The sequence below is a fragment of the Mytilus galloprovincialis genome, chromosome 1 (assembly GCF_965363235.1).
Source record: "Mytilus galloprovincialis chromosome 1, xbMytGall1.hap1.1, whole genome shotgun sequence".
Taxonomy (NCBI): domain Eukaryota; kingdom Metazoa; phylum Mollusca; class Bivalvia; order Mytilida; family Mytilidae; genus Mytilus; species Mytilus galloprovincialis.
The window spans coordinates 102,169,479-102,188,456 of record NC_134838.1 but is presented as its reverse complement, the minus strand read 5'-3'; the positions used below and the strand labels follow the sequence as shown (position 1 = coordinate 102,188,456).

Here is an 18,978-nt window from a genome sequence, read left to right as displayed (position 1 = left end):
TGATTAACATATCACATGTCTTACACGTGCTCCTTTTTCCTTTTTTGAACATCAAAAATGAAAAATGACGTCATATTTGAATGAATAAAACAAATACTCTGAGGCGATCTCTGACTTAATTTGATTTGTTTATACCTGGTTCTATGGGATTAAAAAGTTTAATGAATACGCATAAATTTGAATGTTATGCATCTCATATATCTGTTTAACTTAAATTATGGTATGGAGCTTCGAAATATTTGTAAACTTTTAAATTATACGTAAATTTTCACAAAACAGTTGATTGTGGTAGGTAAAAATACGTGATGATCGGTTTTGTGCATAATCATAAATTCCGCAAAAAATATACAAAGAAAGATGATAAATTGATCTTTCAAAAGGATGTATTTGCTTTTTTGCCCCCGATGACAAAATCCAAAAATTGGGCAATAGTTTGATCGAAAGAGAAAGCCGGACTTGACTATTTTATGTTCAGGCGAGTTTTTTTAGTTGAAAACAAAAAGCTGGATCTAACAATTACATGTATTGTTGAACTACTTTTAAGATTATGTTCTGGATTGTATCAGTATGTACTCACAAGCGGCAGTCTAAATAGAAAAACATAAGAGCCAGTAGTTTTGTCAGATTCCTAACTATATACAGATATTTTCAGAAGAAAATGGTGGTTTAAACCTGGATTTAAAGCTATATAAACTTCCCATTTGTTTGGCACTTGTTTATAATTCCGTTTTATTGACAACATTGGTTGAGCAACCTGAACATGCATATAAAGACAAAGTGACAGTTTTTGGGATCCAGCGGTAAAACTTGTGAAGACATACATCAAATTTTTACAAATATACAAATAGTTTTAACAAAGAGGCAAACAAAAATTGTGTGGTAGCCGATAGTAAATTTGACAAAGACTTCAACAAAATTGTTTTTTTTTGTAGTTGATAGCTAGATGAATAAAAGATCAGAACAAAAATAATTTTGTAGTTCACAGTACATACCGTATTTAGCAAACACCTTGATAAAATATAACTTATTAAAGTAAAATTTAAATACAAACATAAACAAAAATGAAGAAAATGTAATATTTTGTCCGAATCGCTCCTCAGGACCCACCTGCAAAACTCGTTTATCGATTCGAGCGTCACTGATGAGTCTTTTGAAGACGAAACGCGCGTCGGCGTATATACTAAATTAAGTCCTGGTATCTATGATGAGTTTATTTGCAAAGACACAAATCAAGGTTACAAACAAAAATTTAGAGGAATCGCACGAGAAGTGAGACCGAATGCGTCGTCAAAGATGTTAAAATACGAATTGAACTGATGTGTTGCCCCTGACTTAAATAAAGGTTACACTACTTTTAATAGCGGGAAACACATTTTAAATTCTTTATTAGTTCTTAAGGGTTTATTTTTTTGCAGAAAGTGAGATATAACGAAGTCAGCGAATTTCTGGAAGATGGGAAGAGGTTATCCAAACCAGTATTGTGTGATGAACAAGTTTATGAAATTATGTTGGAGTGCTGGCAATATAAGTAAGTAACTTCCAGTATAATTCCCAAGTATTTTCATGATACAGGGGGAGGTATATGAAGCAATCATCTTCAATTCTTTAAAAATGCTAATTTTGTTCATAAATGACTAGTATGAAAATAAGTCAATTTATTTGCAACTGTTATTTTGATTTCAATTTCTACAAGTGTGAACACAGATCAGTGTGGTTAGTATGTTTGGATGTTTGACAGTATTTGCTGACATAGGTGTCCATATATTAAACTGTTGCACAATGACAGCTAACCTGAGGCCAAACATTAGCAGTATTATTTATTTAATACTTTGTTTTATGATTAAATATGTTCTACACCTTTGATTTTGGATACATTTGTAGCTAGGAGAGGAACATATAAGGTTCATTTCTTGATGATGTGATTTATTATATGGGATATGGTAATCGAGAACATGTATGCATGTACCGTTTGTACGGTTATATCTATGTTACTTAGTGGTGGATCTTCCCAGTACCATCAGGAAAAGATTTCGTTCAAATGTCAAATTTGTTTATCTGATTAGAAGATATTTAATGGTCCTAATATGCTCTATCTATCTAAAAAGTTATAGAATTCAAAATAAAAAAAAATGGCAAATATGTTCTTGTTCCAAGAACATTTTGTAATATGAAAACAAATATAAGTGATGCCAGTAAGGTTTTAAGCTAGCTTTGTAGTGGCATGAAAGTGTTGAATTCATATTCACTGGTAATTCACACAAAATGACAAATGAATGATAGATGATGAACAATGACATATAATTTTAGAAATCAATTAGGGCAGATATGCCTCATGAATTTGGTCCATTTTTTTTTACAATACTGAATTACATTTACACTCAGGACTGCGTCATCAGTAGGCAGACCAGTGCAGATGTATGAACATTTGCGTAGAAATACATTCCCAATAAATAGCACTGACCAATTTTAGCTGGTATAATATTTCTAATTTGAAAACGGTAGAGTAATTAAAACAGGCTGCGCATTTAAACATCCTTTCCAAAAATTCCTTCAAACTGTAAGAGTCAAGTAAGGAAGCCGTAGTTACTGGAAACAAGTGATGTCAGGAAATTGGATGACTCATTCTAAGTTTTTTCATTTGTGCCCTCTGGGGAAACTGTCCTTAGCTTTTTTATCCAAAGTCTTTCCCAAGCAAGTCTTTCGACCCTTGACCAACCCTCGTTGTGCTCTATGATTGTGATTGTAAGGTTTTTGAGATGAAATTGGGGGTGCCCAGGTGATGTCAAATGACGACTTATGATTGTAGGGTTTGCAGGTGTAATCACTTCGATTTCCATTCATGCGTTTGTTGTCAAGGGCCGAAAGTAACTCATTTTCCCTACCATCACTCATTTTCCTGACATGACTTATTTCCAGTAGCTCCGGCTTCCTTACTTGGCTGTTAGAGTTTTAAGGAATTTATTGAATTTTACTAGTTTAAATACCAGGGTTCTTTTCATTTGATGTGGATGTATCCACGTTTAATTATTTAACATTTATTGTTTTTTCTTATCATTATCAAACTGCTATTTATCTGGGATGATATATACGCAGCCTCTTTTTGACATATTTTACCAGCTTAAATCGATCAGTGCTGTTTATTGGGAATGTATTTACGCGCAGTTGTTGTAACAATTTAACTGATGTCATTTTGCCAGTTTATATCTCTAATTATCTATTTTTATTTTAGGCATGTCTGTGAGTCTTTGAGTCGTTTTTTGGAACTAGCATTGTACTAGCGTCCCTATATATATAATGTTAATGAGAAACTGTTTCACTTTTTTCTATTGTATAGATTCAAGATTACTATAGTTTAATAATCACAATATATTGATCTGATTCATTTTACATCCTGCTCATACTGACGAAGGATATCTATTATCCGAAATATTTAACATTTGTTCATTTGATTGTTATTTTATGGTGATGGTGTACCCTTTTAGATTTGTTTATATAGACTTGTATATATAAGACTCAGATTGTCGTCCGCTCACTAATATCCAAATAAAATAAGATTCCAAATCTACGACCAGTTAAATTGCCATCTAATCTTGCTAATGGACAGCTGTTTGATTTTTTTCAAATCAATGCCCAAAAATATTGACTTCTCTTATTTGACAATTATTTTCAATAATTCGCTCTTTTTTCGTAATTTTGTCTATTTTTCGACTGCACATTGACCTCTAAACGTCTTTCAATTTCATTTGGCTTTGGGTTGGTGTCTGATTGTTGTACATGTAATTTTGACGAGGGATTTATTCATATAATAAAATATTCGCCAAAGTTCAGGCAACCATTAGGCCTTAAAAAATGAGAAAAACCCATACGGTATAGTTGGCTGTAAAAGAGCCCAACATGTTTATATTGATAAAATTTATTGAAAAACCTTTCAAGACATCATAATTATTTGCATTAGATCTTTTGGTTGTGGTATAAAGGACACGAATGAGATCAAATATAAATAGTTCTGCTCAACAGTTGTATGATAAATCAGCTGTAGTAGGTTGTTAGAAGTTTGCAGTATATGTTACTTTGTCTTTGTACAATTTTTTCTGGTCTGCAATAAATATAAAAATCAGAATATTTGGTATGATTACTAATCAGACAACTATCCACAGAAGATCAAATGACAAAGCAAATTCAGCCTTTAAAAATGAGGAAAACCCTTGTTAGTTGTAAATAGTACCTACATGAAAAGTATGCAACAATTCAACAATTCAGATGAAAAAAATAATGGCCGGATTTACAACTAATTTAAACAACAGGTTTAAAATTCCCCCTCCTCACACACCAATGAGGAATATCCTTTTCTGCTGTTCTAAAAAAGGAAACAAGAAAATGTAGCCTTTTAAACTTTTAGGGGGATTGGAACAGGGATTCATTATGTTCGAAACAACTTTTCAAAAGGATTATTTTCAATATTGACAATAAATTATTAAGATAATTAAGTCCATCTGAGACCAGTATATCTGTATTATGTCGATTCCGAATTGTAGACAGACCCGACATCAAATGTTGATAATGTGCTATGGTAGGAGATCTAATTAAAATTGAATTACAATGCAGAAACAAATTAGTTGTCCCAATGGTGATACATTCCAATGGAGGACTTTCACGCATAAACGTCATGTGTTATACGGAACACCACCCCCTCAAATGAGGAATATCCCTTTGTTCGCTGTTCTAAAAAAGAAGAAAAAAATGTAGCATTTTTTAAAGGGGACTGAGGATTCATTATATTTGAAACAACTTTTCCAAAGGATTAATCAACTTATTTTCAATATTGAAAATAAATAATTAAGATTGAAGTCCATCTGGGAACAGTATCTGTATTATATCAATTCCACATTGTAGACAATCCTGACATTAAATGTTGATAATGTTCAATGGACGATATCAAAATTAAATACAGTCAGTAAATTAAATTAGTTGTCGCATGGTGATGCATTCCAATGGGTCTTTTTCCAGCGTTAATATCATGTGTAAAATGTGATATACCATTTTCAGGACTGTACTGTCGTTCATATTTAGGCCAATTTCACAGAGCAAACTATAATGAACATGTTTACTTTATCAGGATGTTTATTAGTACAAGGAGTTATTTTTGCATTACTGAGTAACATGTATTAAAAAAAGTAAAATCACAAAAATACTGCACTCTGAGGAAAATTCAAAACGGAAAGTCCCAAATCAAATGGCAAAATCACATGATAAAACACATCAAACAAATGGATAAAAACTGTCATCGTGACTTGGTACAGGCATTTTCAAATGTAGAAAATGGTGGCTTGATCCTTGTTTTATAATGCTAATCCTCTCACTTGTATGACAGTCGCATCAAATTACATTATATTTACAACGATGCGTGAACAAAACAGACATAATAGGTAAATAGTCAAATTATGGGTACAGCAGTCATCACTGTGTAACAATCTCAAAACAAACAAATATTTAACGAAAAAGCACAAAAAACATCTATCAAATTTTAAAAACACATGCATTGCTTCGCGTGTTTGACGTTATAAAATGTAAACGTCACATGTAGAAATATGAAGTAATTTTGCCGTTCAATTTTTTCCCCCAAAAAAATAATCTCATATGGGTAATGGTTGTATACAGGTTAAATAATCAAAAGTATATTAGATCTAATTTAGAAACAGATCGAGATTTAAAATTATCCAGAAGTTCTTTAGAATTTAGAAGAATCCACATGTGGTAATACCCCTACACGAGTAAAAAAAAAATTGTCGTTCAGAATATTTTAACTTTATAACAGAATAATAACATAATGACATTTAATAGAACAATAACATAATGACATTTAATAGAACAATAAAATCATGAAATATAATAGAACAATAACATAATGACATATACTAGAACAATAACACATTGGCGGGGATCTTCAAAAGTACAGATTTTTCGTCATATGGACCAGAGAAACACAAAAAATCGAACATACAAACACACACGAGCACAAATGAAAGATAATATAAACACATTGACGGGATGTTTAAGTACCGCGCCACGTCAAATGGAGAAAACAGACCAAACAGTAAAAGTAAAATTAGAACTAAGACAAATGAAAGAACAATATAACACGTTGCTAAGATGATAAACAACGTCAGTACGCAAAATTTATACACCAAGGCCATCACATATTATTAGTGCAAAAATACTGCACTCTGAGGAAAATTCAAAACGGAAAGTCCCTAATCAAATGGCAAAATCACATGATAAAACACATCAAACAAATGGATAAAAACTGTCATCGTGACTTGGTACAGGCATTTTCAAATGTAGAATTTAAACATATTTTATTTGTTCAAATACAAATTGGATACGACACAAGTCAAACAGACTTATGAAGTCTTCTCCATTTTACATTTATAGCAATATAATACAAAAATATATGTATTAGCATGCATGTATAGAATGGTATATCTATTTAGTATATATATGTATAAATATGGACCAAAAGACGGAAATTGAAGAAAAAAGAAAATAATAATAATACAGAAGAAAAAAATAAAGAAAAATAAATGAATATTTAGAAAACAAACAAAAAATTAAATTAAAAATTAAAAATAACGAAAAATAAAAAGGACAAAAAAGGGGGAATAATTTTACTTAGATGATGTGTGTGCGATCATGGTTTGCTATCTAGACAATTTAAAATCTTTCCGAACTTTTAATAAACTCGAAGACATTTATTTGTGAAGTTGATAAAGAATATTAATCAATAAGGTCTTTGTACCTTCCGATGAACTTTTTTTTAGAAAAAGGACGAAACGTTCTTTGGCATTCTCCTGGTTCATCTACTTTCTGCTCAGACACTACTGACGTTTTATAAAGTCTGTATAGGAGCTGCTAGCTCTTGAATATCGAATAAGCTGGGAAATGTATATCCCATATGCAGGTGAAGTTAGTATATTGCTACTAAGGTGGGGGAAATTGATAATTTCGAAATTGAAATCGTCTCAAAAAATGAGACAAAGGAAGCCGTGTCTGTTGTTTCTTTTATTTTCTAGTTCTGGGGGATATATTTATGGAACCCAATCAGAAAAGTTCGGATTGTTAATGGAAAAAACATCATCAATATATCTGAAAGTGAAATTAAATAATCTTGCTTCTTTGATCGTCTTGTTTTTGACAAGTGTCTAAATGTATGTTACTTTTAAAATATTATAGCAGTTCTATCGGATTCAAAGAAAGTAAACATGATAATCCGTAGGAGAAAAGTTATTGTGACTTCAATATCAGATATTTTGAACCAAGGAGAGACATATTAGTTACATTTATTATTTATCTATGGCATGACATTTTCTTATTTACAAAAAAATCATTGATTTTCAGTAAATTGACGAAAAGTGGACATACCCTGTGTTTATTTTGAATATTTTGAACCAGAAAAGCTCAACAGGAAGTGCCAGAATACTTTTTTCCGTCTCAACCATTTGGTTGAGATTAGATGGTTTACCAGGTGTGATATACATTCATGTATGGGACAATATTACAAATCAAATGAAATGTAGGGGAAGTCCCTAGGGTCACCCTACCCCTTCCTATTTGAGAACTTGAAAACCATCGAGATCCCCACACCTTAACCATATATATTCATGTATAGGACAAAATAACAAATCATTTACATTTACTTTCGGCAGGTCAGTCAGACCTCACCTTTAATCCCTGTAGTAGTGAACATTTGTCTGATTCGTGTCTCATAGCTTTTGTACTATGGAACACAAAATCAGTTTTCTTTCCAGGGAAACCAGTCCATTCATACTATTACATGTTCGTACCAAGTCAACGTGTACTACTAGCAGTCAACTAAAACCAACGTTAACTACCAAGTAGAACAACTGCAATCATTGCAAATTTGTACCATAAAAAATATACATTGATATATATGCATTGCTTTTGAAACCATGATAACATATAAATTATTTGCCATAATAATTTATTTCATTAGATAAACATAAATGTACTATATATGAATGTTTAATGTTGAAGCAACATTGCCACAGTTTTCATAATTACGTTTGCCTTGGTTTTGGGTTTTTGGTTAACTGCCTTCAGCGCTTACAGCGCTTTGATTTGTTTATTGTTTTTGTACATAAACAAGCCCGTAAATATTCTCGTTATTATTTCGGGGCCTTTTATAGCTTACTTTTCATCATGGGTTTCTATCTATCTATGCAGCATGGGTTTCTATCTACCTATACTATTAAATGAGAAGACCTCATTTTATGTGTCGCTTCTCTTCACCCGACTATATATTAATCATCATGACTTTGTGTTCTATAAGTACCATGTATAGTGGCATTTGTCATCCTTGCTTATGATTATTGCGTTTGGGTTATTTTTGGAGCAAAACGAAAAAAATGGCGTCCGGATATTGTTTCCGTTGAATCGGACGGACTTTGAAGTCAGAGACAAGACTTTCGTTTAGGATTGTTTAAAATTAGACATAGATTTTCAAGGTACTTAGGGACAGGACAAGTATTTTCACTTTTTCTGTATACTATGAATATTATATACATGTACTACATATGTATAAAGAATCTGAAAGTGTATTTGCTATTTAATATCGATTTCAAGTGTACTATCAAAGGCGGTCATATATTTTATTGTGAATATCCTATATGTCGGTTCATAGAACTTCATAGTATACAGAAAAAATCGAAATAATTGAAATAAATAGAAAAAAAAGGGGGACTCTCAAGTCATAATAATTTTAACAAACATTCATCCTTTAAAAGTTTACATACTTTGCTCTGAATGCCCGCGATTTAGCGGGTGTGTTCAAGTTGCTAACTATTGAAGGACGTATGGTGACCTATGTAATATTCTCTGGGGCCGTATGGCGATAATAAGAATGACAAAAGTGATACAAAATAATATATGGGGTTTACATAATTCATATCAGACTGATATCAAAGGAACGTAACTCAACGAACGTAAATCAAAGTACGTAAAGTTCTATAAAAGAATAATGTTTCTACCTATTGTTTGTTAACCACAACGTCATTTGGTGTCTGTTGTAGAGTTGCCTCATGAGCAATCATATGAAATCTTCTTATTTGCTGTTTTAAAAGTCAATAAAATTAGTTTACTAGATAAAGAGATTGTTTGTTGAATTGTTTCGGCTGTGAGACATAGGAAGCTAATTAGCGTTAAAATCTTTGTGTAAAAAGCTTTATTTTTAGACCGTATTTTCTGTCTGGCATTTGTCATTTCCTACGGAGTTTCCTTCTGTCATTTGTCATATCTTATTGAGTTTCAGTCTGGCATTTGTCCGTTGCCCATGACTCATTTTCATGATCAAACTACTGCTTAAAAACAGTTTGACATTTTTATCCGTTGATTTTCTTAACTGATATTAATGTCCTGTAGACAGACTACACTTGACCTTGACATAAAAAAGTGAAATAACTAAAATACGAAAATTCAAAGGAAAATTCAAAAATCAAAAGGCAAAATCAAAAGCTCAGGATCAAACACATCAATCGACTGGATAATAACTGTTATATTAGTGACTTGGTACAGATATTTTCCTATTTAGAAAATGGTGTATAACATCTGGTTTTATAGCTAGCCAAACTTCTCACATGTTACTGATCAATGTTAACTTATCAATAAAATTGAGAATGGAAATGGAGAATGTGTCAAAGAGACAACAATCCGACCATAGAGCAGACAACAGCAGAAGGTTACCAACAGGTCTTCAATGCAGCGAGAAATTCCCGCACCCGGAGGCGTACTTCAGCTGGTCCCAAACAAATATATATACAAGTCCGCTTAAGGAATACTTAACTGTATTTGGTATATGGAATGATTGTTAGTTCTACATGTCTTTCTGGCAGGTAGGAACTTTGTGTGGTTAGTTCCTTTCCTCAGATACCATAAGCAATAAATCATCTGCATTTGGTGTATGCAATGGTGATAAAGTATACACTTTCGTCTAGAACGGTTCATCATTTCCTTTGAATTCGCTTTCATTATTGGTTCAGTTGTCGTCATCTATTTGTCAAATACTATAGGCAATTTCAACTAAATTTGGTGTATGAAATGATAATATAATGTGCACGTGCATTTAACAATGTATTTTGGACATTGACCTCTACTTCATGATCGAGTTATATTGTGTTGTTTGGTACGTTCCTCGGACATGATAATCAATAGGTAAACTATTATAGTTCATGTATGGAATTATCTTAATGTGCATATGTCTGTTTTATCAGGTTTCATCTTAATGTGACCTTATTTTCATTGATCATTGAAAACGTTAATAGTTATCAAAGGTACCAGGATTTTAATTTATTTCGCCGGACGCGCGTTTCGTCTACACAAGACTCATCAGTGACGCTCATATCAAAATAAAACAAATCTATGTAATAACCGTAGTTAATCATTAAAGTTTATTATAATGAATTTCAGCATAATAGTATTATAATTAGGAAAGCATGCAAGACATTTCAGTGTGTACAATGTTGAAGGAGTGGAAAACATTCCCCCCACCCTTAAAAGCCATTTAATTAAATTACTATATTAAACATTTTACTTCAAAATTTTGTGCCAAAGTTATATGCGTTCTTTAACTTCTTCCAAGCTGAATTGTAAATGCAATCTTCATATGTTTTATAGGCCACAAGATCGGCCCACGTTTGATGAAATTGAAGAGAAGATAAAATATCAACATCATCGGCTGCTGAGTTTCAACAAGTGAAGAATTTAGATTTAACTGATTAAAATGTTGCCGTCATGTCAAATAATGTGTTACTAAGCCATAATTTATTGACACATATTATTACAAATATATAAAATTAATAAAGGGTTTGTGAAAAAATGGCAAGAACTAAATGCCTTAATAACAAGACTACAATTTTTACTAATATATGATACATTTTTCAATTATAAGTGACAAGAAATCATCACGTTTTCTAATGTACTACATCTTTAATATTTTAGTCTAGAAACTGGAAATTTAACTTTTTACAATGGTTACAACAGTTAATGTTTATACAGGAATCGACATCTTTAAAAAATCATGCACTTGTCTTTTTTGTAATATAACACTAAAAGAATAATTTCCTTAGTTCACTTGCTGGATGACTATCTTTCTTTGTTCATATTCAATCCAGCGAAAATGATGTTGTGTATGCTTTAATGTATAACATAAACGGGAAAACTGTTTACATTTCATCAAAAGAGGTCAGTATTCGTGTGTCCTAATGGCTTTATCCTTTCATAATACCAATGACAATAAATATTTAACCAAATTGCAGTTTGATTCTTATTCTCAAAACAGATTTAATTTATCTGTCGGTAGTAAATTCACAAAAGAAAATGTAATGGACTGCAAAGGGTAACAGATTCTGCTCCACATGTGCACCCGCCGTTTTGGTGATGTTAGTAAAAACAAGGTAACAAGTCTAATTCATTAATTTACATTCGGGCAAAGGGAACGAGAATGAAGCTACAAAATGAGGAACATATCCGATATCATCTGTAAAATGGATATTCCATAACAGTGAACCAACTTGTGATGGCGTCCGCCAATTTTACAAAGGGATGATTTCAACTTTACCTTTTGGAACTCTTGGTTTGATAGATTCCTTTGTTAGCAGCAACCCTATATTAAAGAAGTCATGATCAAAAATACAATCCCGGGAACAGGTGCTGCTGGACTGTCACTTCGTAGAAATGATAATTTCACAATTGGGAAGCTGAAATCATATCTTTTGTCGTAAAGTTTTGTTTTCAACCGATCGTGATTGTCAATTTCAAGATGTAAGTGAAGATATGAGGAAGACTCAAGTTTCATTGTTTAAATGCATCCGACAAAGTTATGAAATTTTAATTATTTAATGAGAGAACAGTCATCGTCTATATTATGATTTGATAGTTCTGGTATTCCAGTCTTTCATTTAGCTGATGTGCTTTGTCTATATGCCTTTTTCGTTTTTTAGGGCCAAGTGAGCTTTTCTCATCACTTGGCGCCCGGAGTCCGGCCTTCGTCGTCCGTAGTCGTCGTCGTTAACATTTACAAAAATCTTCTCCTCTGAAACTACTGGGCCAAATTTAACCAAACTTGGCCACAATCATCATTGGCGTATCTGGTTTACAACATGTGTCCGGTGACATTGCCAACCAACCAAGATGGCCGCCATGGATAAAAATAGAACATAGGGGTAAAATGTAGATTTTGGCTTATAACTCTGAAACCAAAGCATTTAGACCAAATTTGACATGGTAAAATTGCTTATCAGATAACGATCTATCTGCCCTGAAATTTTCAGATGAATCAGACAACCAGTTGTTTGGTTGCTGCCCCTGAATTGGTAATTTTAAGGAAATTTTGCCGTTTTTGGTTATTATCTTGAATATTATTATAGAAAGAGATAAACTGTAAACAGCAATAATGTTCAGCAAAGTAAGATCTACAAATAAGTCAACATGACCAAAATAGTCAGTTGACCCCTTAAGGAGTTATTGCCCTTTATAGTAATTTTTTAACAATTTTTCGTAAACTTTTGTAATTTTGTACAAAAATCTTCTCCTCTGAAACTACTGGGTCAAATTTAACCAAATTTATCCACAATCATTATTAGGGTATCTTGTTTAAAAAATGTGTGCGGTGACCCAGCCAACCAATCAAGATGGCCACCATAGCTAAAAATAGAACATAGGGGTAAAATGTAGATTTTGGCTTATAACTCTGAAACCAAAGCATTTGGACGGATGTCAAGTTGGTTCAATATTCAACATTCAATTTTTTTTTTCTTTATTTATTTTTTTTTTTCTTGTGTCAATTTTCAACATTTAACATTCGATTTTAATATTCAACATTCGATTTCAATATTCAACATTCAACATTCATTTTTTTTTAATTTTTTTTTTTTTGTATCCATTTTCAACATTCAGCATTCGATTTCAACATTTAACCTTTGATTTCAATATTCAACATTCAACATTCAATTTTTTAAATTTTTTTTCTTGTATCCATTATCAGCATTCAACATTCGATTTCAACATTCAACATTCGTTCTTAACATTCGATTTTCAACTTTCAACATTCGTTTTCAACATTCAACATTCGTTTTCAACATTTAACATTCGTTTTCAACATTCGATTTTCAACTTTCAACATTCGTTTTCAATATTCGTTTTCAACATTCAACACGTTTTCAACATTCAACATTCGTTTTCAACATTCGATTTTCAACTTTCAACATTCGTTTTCAACATTCAACATACGTTTTCAACATTCGATTTTCAACTTTAAACATTCGTTTTCAACATTCAACATTCGTTTTCAACATTCAACATTCGTTTTCAACATTCAACATTCGTTTTCAACATTCGGTTTTCAATTTTCAACATTCGTTTTCAACATTCAACATTCGTTTTCAACATTCTACATTCGTTTTCAACATTCGTTTCAAACATTCAACACTCGTTTTCAACATTCGTTTCAAACATTCAACACTCGTTTTCAACATTCGGTTTTCAATTTTCAACATTCGTTTTCAACATTCGTTTTCAACATTCAACATTCGTTTTCAACATTCGATTTTCAATTTTCAACATTTGTTTTCAACATTCAACATTCGTTTTCAACATTAAACATTCGTTTTCAACATTCAACTTTCGTTTTCAACATTCGATTTTCAATTTTCAACATTCGTTTTCAATATTCAACACGTTTTTAACATTCAACATTCGTTTTCAACATTCAACATTCGTTTTCAACATTCGATTTTTCAACTTTCAACATTCGTTTTCAACATTCAACATTCGTTTTCAACTTTCAACATTTGTTTTTAACATTCGTTTTCAACATTCGTTTTCAACATTCGATTTTCAAAATTCAACATTCGTTTTCAACATTCGTTTTCAATATTCAACATTGGTTTTCAACTTTCAACATTCGTTTTGAACATTGAACATTCGTTTTCAACATTCAATTTTTCAACTTTCAACATTCGTTTTCAACATTCAACATTCGTTTTCAACTTTCAACATTTGTTTTCAACATTCGTTTTCAACATTCGTTTTCAACATTCGATTTTCAACATTCAACATTCGTTTTCAACATTTAGCATTCGTTTTCAACATTCGATTTTCAACTTTCAACATTCGTTTTCAACAATCAACATTCGTTTTCAACATTCAAAGCTCGTTTTCTACATTCGATTTTCAATTTTCAACATTCGTTTTCAACATTCAACATTCGTTTTCAACATTCAACATTCGTTTGCCACCTTCAACATTCGTTTTCAACATTCGATTTCAATATTCAACATTCATTTTCAACATTCAACATTCGTTTTCAACATTCAACATTCGTTTTCATCATCCAACATCTGTTTTGAACATTCGTTTTCAACATTCAATTTTCAATTTTCAACATTTGTTTTCAACATTCAACATTCGTTTTCAACATTAAACATTCGTTTTCAACATTCAACTTTCGTAGTCAACATTCGATTTTCAATTTTCAACATTCGTTTTCAACATTCAACACGTTTTCAAAATTCAACATTCGTTTTCAACATTCGATTTTACAAATTTCAACATTCGTTTTCAACATTCAACATTCGTTTTCAACTTTCAACATTTGTTTTCAACATTCGTTTTCAACATTCGATTTTCAAAATTCAACATTCGTTTTCAACATTCAACATTCGTTTTCAACATTCAGCATTCGTTTTCAACATTCGATTTTCAACTTTTAACATTCGTTTTCAACATTCAACATTCGTTTTCAACATTCAAAGCTCGTTTTCTACATTCGATTTTCAATTTTCAACATTCGTTTTCAACATTCAACATTCGTTTTCAACATTCGATTTCAATATTTAACATTCCTTTTCAACATTCAACATTCGTTTTCAACATTCAACATTCGTTTTCATCATCTAACATCTGTTTTGAACATTCGATTTTCAACATTTAACTTTCGTTTTCAATATTCAACATTGGTTTTTAATATTCAACATTGGTTTTCAACTTTCAACATTCGTTTTGAACATTCAAAATTTGTTCTCAATATTCAATATTCGTTTTCAACATTGGATTTTAGACTTTAATAATTTGTTTTCAACATTCAACGCTCGATTTTAACTTTCAACATTTGTTTTGAACTACGGTGATAAAGTAATCAAAGACTTTCAAGTTACATTGTTTATATCTTTGATAAAGAATAAATTGTTACATTTACTATGAAGTTTTGAAAAAAATCTTATCCTAGAATTGAAAGTTCATATGCACCACAATTTTTTTCAAAGGTCAAAATATAGGGCTGTGCGGCATATTTTCAACGTTTATATGCCTTGAACTTCTCAGAGTTTAAACTTACACTAATTTTCTTAACTACCCCTACCTCGAATGAAAGGTTACCACAGATTTCAATGTAAACAATATGCACGTGTTTATTTACTGGTAACATTCCCAAGTTCTGTCTCTGCGATATGGAACACAGAGAGCATAACTGGGAACCAGTATGTAAACAAAATTTATTTTCTATGAATATTCAATTACTCCCCAAAAGAGACATGTTTTGAGAAACAGCTGTATTTACAAAGTGCAACCTATACAGACATTTATTCAAATAGAAAATTCTCTAAAATCAGTTTTTCTCACATCAATACTCATTTATCAGAATTAAAGTCTTAAAGAAATCACTGTGTATGCTCTAATTGTTTCTTTACTATACATTTTATACCCCCTCCCCTGTTAAATTTTTTTAAAGAATTTGAAAACAAGACTTTAATTATTGCTAGCTTACCCTATTTGCATATTTTCTGATAAAAAATGCCTAGAACCTGTTAAAAACTGTTTTGATAACATATTGAAAGCATATCAGAATATCATAAATGTAATGTTTAGCAGTCAAGCATTACAACATTCAAGATTATATAAAGTATCCAATCCAGCCTCTATCTCCAGTCCACATCTTACTGTATGCCTATTTGTCAATTAAAGAACACATTTTCTGCCTCAAATGGTCAATTTAGAATTCTTGTCACAACAGTATAATCTGTAACCATATATATGACACAATTTAGCTACTATATATACTAGAAGTGTTCAAACAAAGCCATATTTGCAATAGTTGTATGTATGCAGATACCAGTCTGAGATATAAATTCACTTAAAATGTTGTAGAGATGACTGCTAACATCTGATTTTTGCATAACTTCTAAGCATAGTTATTGTTTTCTATATCAAGAACTTTAAAATCATAAAATCATAGCATTTACAAGTTAAATTATTTGTTTTATGACCCAGGGGGTAGGCAATTTTCTATGTTTTTTGCCCCTGGGGCCTCAAATTTCCTAAATCATTCTGCTGTTTCTAGCAATTTTGAATATTTAGTACATATTCAGGATAGAACACACTATTGTAAGTTTTCTTGAGATATTTTTGTTTTTCTAGCTTGTATTTATTATGCCGTGGTGACAAAAAAGCAGATTTAGGTGTTGCGGCTTACTTTTGGGTTATCGAAAGGACTCGAATACCCAATAAATAATATTCCGGAAGGATCTATGAGTTTCAATGACTGCGAAGAGTAAATATAGGCACTTCTTAACAATTTAACTTACAAATATGCAAATATTATGATTTAATTTTGTATCCAGGACTTTAAGTAAACTATGCATACTGTAAACTGTTAATTTATGCTGAGTAATCATATTTAAGGCCCAGGATTCTATCAATCTTCATTAAATATTTATAAAACTTTTTATTTGAGTTAATTTCTTTAAAATCTGTGAAATTAAGCAAATTTGGTTAAATTCTGAATGTTCCCCTTTTTCACCCTATATACAGACATTTATTCAAATAGAAAACTCTCTAAAATCAGTTTTTCTCACATCAATACTCATTTATCAGAATTAAAGTCTTAAAGAAATCACTGTGTATGCTCTAATTGTTTCTTTACTATACATTTTATACCCCCTCCCCTGTTAAATTTTTTTAAAGAATTTGAAAACAAGACTTTAATTATTGCTAGCTTACCCTATTTGCATATTTTCTGATAAAAAATGCCTAGAACCTGTTAAAAACTGTTTTGATAACATATTGAAAGCATATCAGAATATCATAAATGTAATGTTTAGCAGTCAAGCATTACAACATTCAAGATTATATAAAGTATCCAATCCAGCCTCTATCTCCAGTCCACATCTTACTGTATGCCTATTTGTCAATTAAAGAACACATTTTCTGCCTCAAATGGTCAATTTAGAATTCTTGTCACAACAGTATAATCTGTAACCATATATATGACACAATTTAGCTACTATATATACTAGAAGTGTTCAAACAAAGCCATATTTGCAATAGTTGTATGTATGCAGATACCAGTCTGAGATATAAATTCACTTAAAATGTTGTAGAGATGACTGCTAACATCTGATTTTTGCATAACTTCTAAGCATAGTTATTGTTTTCTATATCAAGAACTTTAAAATCATAAAATCATAGCATTTACAAGTTAAATTATTTGTTTTATGACCCAGGGGGTAGGCAATTTTCTATGTTTTTTGCCCCTGGGGCCTCAAATTTCCTAAATCATTCTGCTGTTTCTAGCAATTTTGAATATTTAGTACATATTCAGGATAGAACACACTATTGTAAGTTTTCTTGAGATATTTTTGTTTTTCTAGCTTGTATTTATTATGCCGTGGTGACAAAAAAGCAGATTTAGGTGTTGCGGCTTACTTTTGGGTTATCGAAAGGACTCGAATACCCAATAAATAATATTCCGGAAGGATCTATGAGTTTCAATGACTGCGAAGAGTAAATATAGGCACTTCTTAACAATTTAACTTACAAATATGCAAATATTATGATTTAATTTTGTATCCAGGACTTTAAGTAAACTATGCATACTGTAAACTGTTAATTTATGCTGAGTAATCATATTTAAGGCCCAGGATTCTATCAATCTTCATTAAATATTTATAAAACTTTTTATTTGAGTTAATTTCTTTAAAATCTGTGAAATTAAGCAAATTTGGTTAAATTCTGAATGTTCCCCTTTTTCACCCTATATACAGACATTTATTCAAATAGAAAACTCTCTAAAATCAGTTTTTCTCAGATCAATACTCATTTATCAGAATTAAAGTCTTAAAGAAATCACTGTGTATGCTCTAATTTTTTCTTTACTATACATTTTATACCCCCTCCCCTGTTTCAATTTTTTAAAGAATTTGAAAACAAGACTTTAATTATTGCTAGCTTACCCTATTTGCATATTTTCTGATAAAAAATGCCTAGAACCTGTTAAAAACTGTTTTGATAACATATTGAAAGCATATCAGAATATCATAAATGTAATGTTTAGCAGTCAAGCATTACAACATTCAAGATTATATAAAGTATCCAATCCAGCCTCTATCTCCAGTCCACATCTTACTGTATGCCTATTTGTCAATTAAAGAACACATTTTCTGCCTCAAATGGTCAATTTAGAATTCTTGTCACAACAGTATAATCTGTAACCATATATATGACACAATTTAGCTACTATATATACTAGAAGTGTTCAAACAAAGCCATATTTGCAATAGTTGTATGTATGCAGATACCAGTCTGAGATATAAATTCACTTAAAATGTTGTAGAGATGACTGCTAACATCTGATTTTTGCATAACTTCTAAGCATAGTTATTGTTTTCTATATCAAGAACTTTAAAATCATAAAATCATAGCATTTACAAGTTAAATTATTTGTTTTATGACCCAGGGGGTAGGCAATTTTCTATGTTTTTTGCCCCTGGGGCCTCAAATTTCCTAAATCATTCTGCTGTTTCTAGCAATTTTGAATATTTAGTACATATTCAGGATAGAACACACTATTGTAAGTTTTCTTGAGATATTTTTGTTTTTCTAGCTTGTATTTATTATGCCGTGGTGACAAAAAAG

The 18,978-nt window shown here is 31.2% G+C and overlaps 1 protein-coding gene across 1 annotated transcript in view; it reads left to right on the top strand.

Moving 5' to 3' along the window:
- Positions 1-11,297, top strand: part of LOC143047710 (tyrosine-protein kinase SYK-like) — a 70,414-nt gene extending 59,117 nt beyond the window's left edge. Inside the window, exons 7-8 of the mRNA XM_076220925.1 lie at positions 1,416-1,528; positions 10,687-11,297. The gene's annotated coding sequence lies outside the window, so the exon portion shown is untranslated. The remainder of the gene's footprint in view (positions 1-1,415; positions 1,529-10,686) is intronic.
- Positions 11,298-18,978: the final 7,681 nt, after the last annotated feature.